The 8,620-nt window shown below is 42.0% G+C and overlaps 1 long non-coding RNA gene across 1 annotated transcript in view; it reads left to right on the top strand.

The window, feature by feature from the left end:
- The window catches only part of LOC112550767, a 13,209-nt gene extending 4,952 nt beyond the window's left edge, over positions 1-8,257 (top strand). Inside the window, exon 3 of the long non-coding RNA XR_003094770.1 lies at positions 7,723-8,257. This is a non-coding gene — a long non-coding RNA (uncharacterized LOC112550767). The remainder of the gene's footprint in view (positions 1-7,722) is intronic.
- Positions 8,258-8,620: the final 363 nt, after the last annotated feature.

Raw genomic sequence — 8,620 nt, 5'->3', positions numbered from 1 at the left:
TGGATTCAGAGGAGAAACTCAGCCCTCCCCACTCAGCTGCATATAGGCTACACGTGCTAGAGGGAGCAAAGGGGCCTTTTCTTTTGTGAATGGTGCCTTACATACAATGGGAATGAGATGTTGCTGACTATAGTAGATATAGAGAAGTGGTCCATTTCCTAAGCACAAATCTAGACACTTTAATTATGCTTTTTTTCTTTTTAAAGGAAAAATTTGACTCAAAGTTTCAGGTACGGTTTTTGTTTTTATTAGCCAGTGGTGAAGGCTGTATATTAGCTCAGGGTCATTAAAGGGAGCAGGAACACAAACATACAGATCTCAAAAAAAATATAGAGTTGAATCAAAGATAAGATACAGCCCTAGTATCCATTTCCCCCTACAGTCTATATATGTAATGACAAGAAGATGACTACATACCAAAAGCCAGTTAGCTGGTTTAACATTATATACTTCAACAGAATAGTTTAGATACCTTTGTTATATTATAAGAAGTATTTGCATTGAAGTGTTGAATCAAAACTATTTTAAAGCCAAGTTCTGCAAAGGGAGGGCTGAACATGTTTGACTTTGTTGGGAGTTCAAGCAACTAAGGAACTCAAAATCTTCATGTAAAAGCAGAGGAAATCCTTGAGAGTTAGCTATGTTAGTTTTCTTTTTCCTTTCATTAAAAAAGATGACCAAACTAAAATTACCAAGAGTTTCTACTGCATTTGATCTTTATAAACATTAATCATCCTTGAGTAAGTATTACTATCTCTATTTTACAGAAGGGGACAGTGTGAGAGAATGAAAAGTTATCAGCTTAACAAAATCAGCGTGAAAGCTGGGGTTAGAATTCAGAAGTCCTGATATCCAGTTCAAAGATCATGCCTTTCCTTGATTTAAAGACCCTGTAACTGCTATCATAAAAAGGAGGTGTTTCAAATCTCAGGCAGATGAAAATTCTGAAGCCATAACCCTTTATTATTTTTCTTAAGATGACAAACAAGCTTGCAAATAAGCAACTGACACATCTCTAAATAGCAGGGCAGGTTGGTGCTGCCATTTATACATGTAAAAAGTTCATAGGTGAATTGAATGCAAATTATTAATGACAAGAGAGTATAAATTGAAGAGGGTCCATCCTAAAGCTAAAACCAAAATGGGATATAATTGAACTGGTATGAAGGAAAATTACCCTCACGTTAGGGAAAACTGAACTTCAGTCTTAAAGTGTTTCTAAGTCCGTGTGGTCAAGGTGGTATTTCTCCCTTGCTACCCTACTTATTGCACGTATTCAACCAGCAGTCTTTCAAGGAGGAAATTAAAATGGCTTTCCTTTATTACCACTGGCTGACTTGCTGCTTGACAAGCCTCCAACACAATCACAGGAATCAACTTTGGTGGTATGCTCACAAAAAATGCTGAAACTTCAGTCTCTATATTGCTGGCATATAATGAGGTTCCTTTCAGAGCCCCAGGCTGCAGAAACAAGGGAGAGAGAAAACATGTGTGCTCATGTTGCAGAGGAGTAAGAAAGTCTCCATCCAAATTAGAACTGTAGACACTACCAGCCAGCAAAGAGGAAAAAGTTGACCAGAGGGCCTAAAAAGAAAAATGTCTTCAATTCCAGGATCAGTACTATCCCTGTTGTTTTTATAAAAGTAGGGGTTTCCAGCCAAGCTGTGAACTGGAGCTATCCTAGAGATACCATGCAACTACAGGGGAAGAACCACACCTATTGCTGGTGATGCCTCAATTTTGGACTGTGGTGAAAGAGGAAGAGAAGCTTGTGTCAGGATCGCAGAGCTCTTGGGCAACGAGCCTGGGCTATAGACTTCCCCTAGCTGGGACCAGTGAAACATTAGCCAGGTAAGATGATTTCATGCCTGTGCCTGGGGTAACTGTAAGATTGATTGCCCTGTGGAACTGTCTACTGAGACAAAAAACACAGGTATTCAGGACTGCACCTGGCAGCAGGCACTCTAGCTGGCAACTTTCAGGCCTGTGGCAGCTGTTCCACATCCATCTACATATCCTGCCCATTCTGACTTCAGTCCTGTTCCTGTTTGCTATCACCTTTGCTATCCTGTTTGCTGCAGCCTTACTCCCTGGCCTTCTGTCCTGGCTGCTGACCCTCAGCATCATGGTTCTGCTCCTTGGCTCCTGATCTCCAGTTCATATCTTGGTTGCAGACCTTGGCCCCTAACCATTGAGCAGAAGCACTCACACCAGTGGCCCTGCAGGTTGGCTCCATAGAATACAGACTCTCCAGTCAGCACAAAGACTGTGGGATATTTCCTGGGCTGTGTTCCTCAGTCTCCTCTTTAGGCCATTACTTTTCCCAGATCACAGCAATAAAACACGCTCCAGCAGGGAGCTTTTCCTCAAGCAGCTGAGAAAGGACTAAGAAAAAGATCAGAGTGATAAATGTAAGATAAAATGAAGAAACATGAGAAAAATCCATATAGGCAGCTGAAAAGCAGAAAAAAGAAATAGGAAGGTAGAGGGCATATTTTAGAGGCAGAAGTAGTGAAAAAATAAAATTAAAAACTGGGGAGAAAAATTAACAGAACAACATTACAGGTGTCTGCAGTGTTACAATCCTACTAGATATCCAGTTATACTACATACAGCAGGGGTGGGCAAAATACAGCCCATGGGCTGGACCTGGCCCACCAAAGGATTTTGTCTGGCCCACAGGGGGTCTCTCAGCTCCACCCAGCCCAGGTGTTGGGGGCAACCCGGGCTGTGCTGCATACAACCAGTCCCACTGTCCCCGGGCATACAGCAGGGCTAGGGCAGCACAGCAATTTGATTTGCTTCCCAGCAATGGCGACTCCATCCACCACCATACCTGCCTGTCCACTCTGCACCCATTGCTGAGGGCAGGACCCATGCTAGCTGGGTGCATGGTCAGACAGATGGGATGGGACCACAGGAAGGCAGGGAGCAGTGTCTGGGAGCAGGTAGGGCCAGGATCACAAGGCAGGATCATGGGGGTGGTGACAGTACAGGGCTGGAGCAGAGTTGGGATCAACTGCCCACATGTCCCTGCCATGAGCGCTGGTTCTGTGGGCAGGGGCATGCAGTGAGTGGGTCATGGCTTTGCCCTGAGCCTTGGCCCCATCCTGCAACCATCCTGCAATCCTGGCCCTGGCCCCGCTTGCCCATCCCTCTCCTAGATGCTGCTTCCTGCCCACTTACAGCCCCATCCCATCTGCCTGGCCATACACACTACCTACATGTGGTCTTGGTCTATCTCCATGGAGACCCCAGCATCATGGGGCAGTGACAGGACAGGGGTGGAGCCTAGGGCACAGCCACAATCTGCCCTGCCCTCGGAACTGGTGCCCATTGTGGGGACATGTGGGGAGCAGACTGTGGCTCTGTCCAGGACCCTGGCCATATGCTTTCATGGCCCTGCAATCCCAGCCCTGCCCCTGCCCGCCCACCCACCCATCCATCCTGCTTCTGGATGCCTCTCCACACCTGCCCATCCCAGCCACTTACGGAGTTTTGGTAAGCTCTTGTGGGAAGGGTGAGGAGGGGAGGGGCAGGAGGAGTGCTGACCTGGCCCACAGCAGCTCACCAGGGCTAAGTACCAACAGTCATCAAGGCTGAATCAATTCAGTCTTTGTTGGTTAGTCTAAGCTATGCAGATTGAACTGATAAGCAAGTGAACAGAATTCACTTTTGATTCCGGAAATGCAGTCACATGCCTGCAGTGGCCCAGGCCAGAAGCTGGGGGGTGCTACAGTATGCCTCCCTACTCCACTGGAGCAGACAGCTTGGGCCAAAGCTAGCTCATCAACCCTGAGAGGGAGAAGGGGGGGTGCAGGAGAGGTGCAAAGCATCCTGGGATGCTAGGGTACTGTGAGTTAAACTGAATCTGGAGGGGATCTGGGACAGAAGTTCAATAAACCGATTTAACCTAAATCAGTTAAGTCTGATACTACATCCATTCAGGTTTATCTTAAACCAGTTTCAGCCATTTTGAAAGCAGTTTATATGCACTGAACTTCTATTGCATTAAAGATTTGAACTGGTTTCCAATCACTTATCCCAGTATATGTGTAATTTCTATCCCTAGCCCAAAACTCCCTAAGTGGCCCTCGAGCCCAAATAATTGTCCATACCTGACATACAGCCTTCCCACAAAAGTTGGGTAAACAAAGATTTGAATGGTTAATGTAAATAAATCCATGCAGAAAAAGGTCTAATAAAAAAGTGGGAAAATCCCACACAAACCAGCCACCATCACCACACACACACAAAGACACATGCAAACGCAAAGTTGCAATTTTTAAATGTACAAATAATGTCATATAAAGTTAGAACTGTACACAACTAAGATCCCCTTCTAAAGAAGACAGCTTTATGCAATCCTTTATTGCTTAGTTTGTTAACAGACTGCAATTGTCTAATATTTTAGGAAGCAATTTTGTGTTTCTCTTTCACTACTTCACTCAGATATACATTGTAACATATCCTCTTCCAGAACACAGAGACTTCAGTCACTAATGCTATTCATTTGTCACTTTCCACTAGTACTCATTGTCATTCAAATACGCAAGAGAAACCAAGCATTTGACTGCCCAAGCTTGTAACCCCAGGTTACAAAAAGGGAAGCTTCTGGTGATGGATTTATCTGCTACAAGAGAGTTAGACATTTGCTCAAAATATCCTCTCTTGTTGGACAAAGCATTTGAAAAATACATTTAAAAAAAAGAAATTCATTCAGAGGTTGAAGGTGTTAGAGAGAAAGGAGGGGAAAACACTTTTAAAGGTAAGAGGGGAACATATTTCAAGCTTATCACAAGGCAAGTTTACAGCCTACCTCCAGAATAATATCAGGTTATATTATGCTATGGGAGTAATCCTAGCTTAATTACTGCACCATTTAAACTAGTTTCAGATCATATTTCTCTCCCTGTTATGTTTTGGAAAAGTGTGATGACAGGAATGCAGTGCTGCTGCACACATGCTGTATTTCATTGATTAATTTTTCTATGTGTTAGCTTATACAGTGCAGTATTTATTTTAACTTGCACAGTTTTTAGGTAAATTCTGCCTCCCCTAAAGCCTCGTTAAAGGAAGAAAGGCCCTCCTGTATGCATTTTGATTGCCATCATGGCTCCCCCGTACAGAAAACAATTGATAAGGGAGTTTTTATTTGGGCACCCCAAACTACTCAAAATGAAACTCTGTACCAATGGGAACTATTTTACAGGCTATAGTTTCCTTTGATACATACTCCTAGCTCCCATTACCACTGAGCTGATGGGGGAAAAGTTAGAGATAGAATTATGTGCTAATCAGGTAAACTGAACACAAAAAAAACCTGAAAGCTGCACAGACCTTTAAACAGCTAAGCATTTAATTACACCTCCCATATATAATAAAAATAAAAAACCTGGCAGTTTTGATTCCGCCTTTGATAACTGTTCAATTCATTCACAGTCTGCTCACACAAAGGAAACAGTAGTTAAAGATGTGCCAAAAATGCTAACCCTCAAGCTTCTTGTTTTCCACTGGCGTCAAATATCTTTAGTACATGGATATTTCAGTAACAAATTGATATACAGGGGCCAGCTGTGCTACAAGTTAGACAGATAAACCATGTCCAGACAAGCATGGCCATACGGTATGTGGCACCGCAGACACGTCTGCAGTGCAACCACCACAACATACCGCATGCTCAGTTATTCTCCGCACTGCAAGGGAGCAGCGTGGAGGGTTTTTTTAAAAACCCGCAGAAAAAAAAAAGTGGAGTAGCGTACACGGTGGCAGTATGTGCTGCCCAAAGCCAGAGCTTGGCCGGTCAGAGCCAAACTCCACTGCCGGCCAGGCTCTGCACAGCAGGATCACTGGTGTTGCAGCCTCAGGAGGCCCCCAGAACCCCAGATAAGGCTGCTGGGGGCAGCCCACTGCCCAATCTGGGGTAACTTGGCATGCGCCAGAGCACACAAGGCACAGGCATTCCCTGGGGACAACCAGCAGTAGCACAAGGTGCGCCGCCACTAGCTGTCTCTGGGGAACCAAACATCCACTCATGTCTGGACATGGCCATACAGTCCAACCTTCTGATATAAGAGGCTAAAAAACAAAAACAAACATCTAATATATGCCAGTTAGTGGGAAAAGCCATTACTTGTAATCTCTGTTTCTCCAAGACTATAACACACATCTCTGCCTTTTCTCATTCCTCCATGAAGAAATGCATCAGCACCATCTTTTGTTCTGTCTGTTCCAAAGTGAAACAGTGACATATTCCCTAGCCTTTTATTAGGGTTCCTTGGTTCTACAGTAATAGACTACAAAAAGATTTAGTGCTTGCACATCCTTTTAAACAAGAACATATTTTGAAATAAATAGAAGCACTTAGTTATGCTGTTGTATGTGAGCAATAACTGTATGTGAGCAACTGCCATATTTTACAGCAGTAACCATTCATTGGTACACTTAGTTTTATATTTCTAACTCCAGTAGACTGAAGAAATTAGCACTGATTGCACACATATAACTCTGAACAAAACACCAGACACTTCTGAAAATGAGCCACTAAATATGCTCAATGGACATTTTAAAATTCAACCAGCACAGCATGGGAGCTAAATCCTGACAGCTGCTAGCACCCCATGGAGCATTTGTTAAATCACCAAGTCATAAACTCATCCTTTCCTCCCATACTTCTTGATTATATATACACAACGTAGGGAACATGTCTGGACTTATTCTATGTGTCATGCAGGATATCTTACACATCTTTAAGAGAATGGGAAAGCCTGAATGCATAAAATGTAGTCTACCCATCCTTTTGAAGCATACTCTATTCAAGAATATTCTATGTGTACTTGAGGAACTACTTATAATCAAAATAGTGCAAAAATACTTCTGTGTAACACTTGGCTCCCACGTAAGAAGTTTGGAAAAAGGAAACAGTGCAAGTGAGCAGACGCTATATCACACAAAAAAGGCTGCACCTTCTTATCACATCACAGTGGGTATGCTAGTTTCTGAATATTTTGTTACAGTCTCAGAGATTTGTACACTTATTTCCCCATCACAATACAGAAACTTCCAAAAAGTATTACAATGGAAAGGAATTATGAGTAGGACAGCAGAAAGGTTCCTCACCACTGACCTGATCTAGCACCCTTTGGAAAAAAAAAAAGACATAGTAGACTTGATATAAATGGTCTTTGGATCAAGAATCAATGCCCAACTGGAATTTATGAGGAAGGAAGAGAAGGATATGGGCTGGTCATCATACAAATTCTATTACTGTCCCTAGTGTTTCAGTTTTACTTTTGAAGCTCTTACATTACTACCCACACATCCAGAGACTATTCCCTGTGGCAACTGCCCAGTTGGGATTATGGGTTGTGATTAGTACGATTCTTGCTTTCACATCTAAGCACATTTTTCTGAGCACTTCTCCTCATTGCCTATGTTCTGCATTCAAGCAGAGGAACAAGGGAGGGATTTTACCAAAGCTTAGATGGGTTTCCTGCAAGGATTCTATGTTCAGTGTTCATCATCTTGAGACTATTCATGCAATAAAAAAGTAAACTCTTTTAACTTTACTAACTGGTAGCCTGCATCATAATGCACTTTGTAAAAGGTAGCAGAAATGGAGGGGATCTGGAATATATATAACATATAGCTTTGTATATTACTTGTATAGTGTCTTTTGAATGTAAAAGAGAATGATTATTCAGTATACCAGTTATCTTCTAGCACTTCTGAAGATTGCTGTGGGATCTTTAAGTCCTCCTTGAAAGGGCCCCACATAGACTGCCTCATCTGAAGCATGATACTTCCAACAGAGCAGCACTGAAGTATCACACTGGATATGTGAACAAACTCGAGTGTGAATATTTCAACCTACAACTTTCCCACCTGAGTCAAGAATGTGAACAACTGAAGCATGCCAGCACTACAATATGACAGTCTGTTATTATGTTGTTGTATCACTGCAATATCTAAAGGTGAAGCTGTGAAACTAAAATACCTTCAAGACAGAAAATTAAAAGGCGTTCTTGTTCTGAAAAATAAAATCTTCACTGTATCAAGGTAAAAGATTTGCTTCATCAATTGTGTACCAAAGTATGTGAACAGGAATGGAAAAGGATACAATTTCTTTTTAAAATATTGTTGATATTACAGTGTATTGGTATGAAATGCAAAAAACTGCCTGTACTTAATATTCCAAGAACTCTAAAGTTTATTTACATGAACACCACATATTATGTGATTTAAAAAAAAAAAAAAAAGGAATACCCACATTTCTTAATATTAAAAAAATCTTACTCAAAATTGAGATTTTTGATTATGAAAAACAGAGGAGCCAGGGCTTCTAAAAGTTTAATTAAAAACTGATCACTTTTGAGCTGATATCAATACCTTTGCAATCAGTTGGGATAAATCCAGTGAGTCATGCTGCTCATTTTAGGAACTCTAGAAGAAATATCAAGCTCAGCTATGTAAATTTTAAAAGCTTTGTAAAAGAGTTCCATAAGTATTGCAGGCTTCTTTCAAATTATTTCCTTGATGGCCAGATGACACCTATGTTCCTGCCTTCCTTCCTCCCCATTTGTAAGTCAGCTTGGGAAACAGGCCTCAAAAACCTATGGAT

Source organism: Alligator sinensis, unplaced genomic scaffold (assembly GCF_000455745.1).
Source record: "Alligator sinensis unplaced genomic scaffold, ASM45574v1 scaffold354_1, whole genome shotgun sequence".
NCBI lineage: Eukaryota > Metazoa > Chordata > Crocodylia > Alligatoridae > Alligator > Alligator sinensis.
This window is presented reverse-complemented; position numbering and strand designations above follow the sequence as displayed.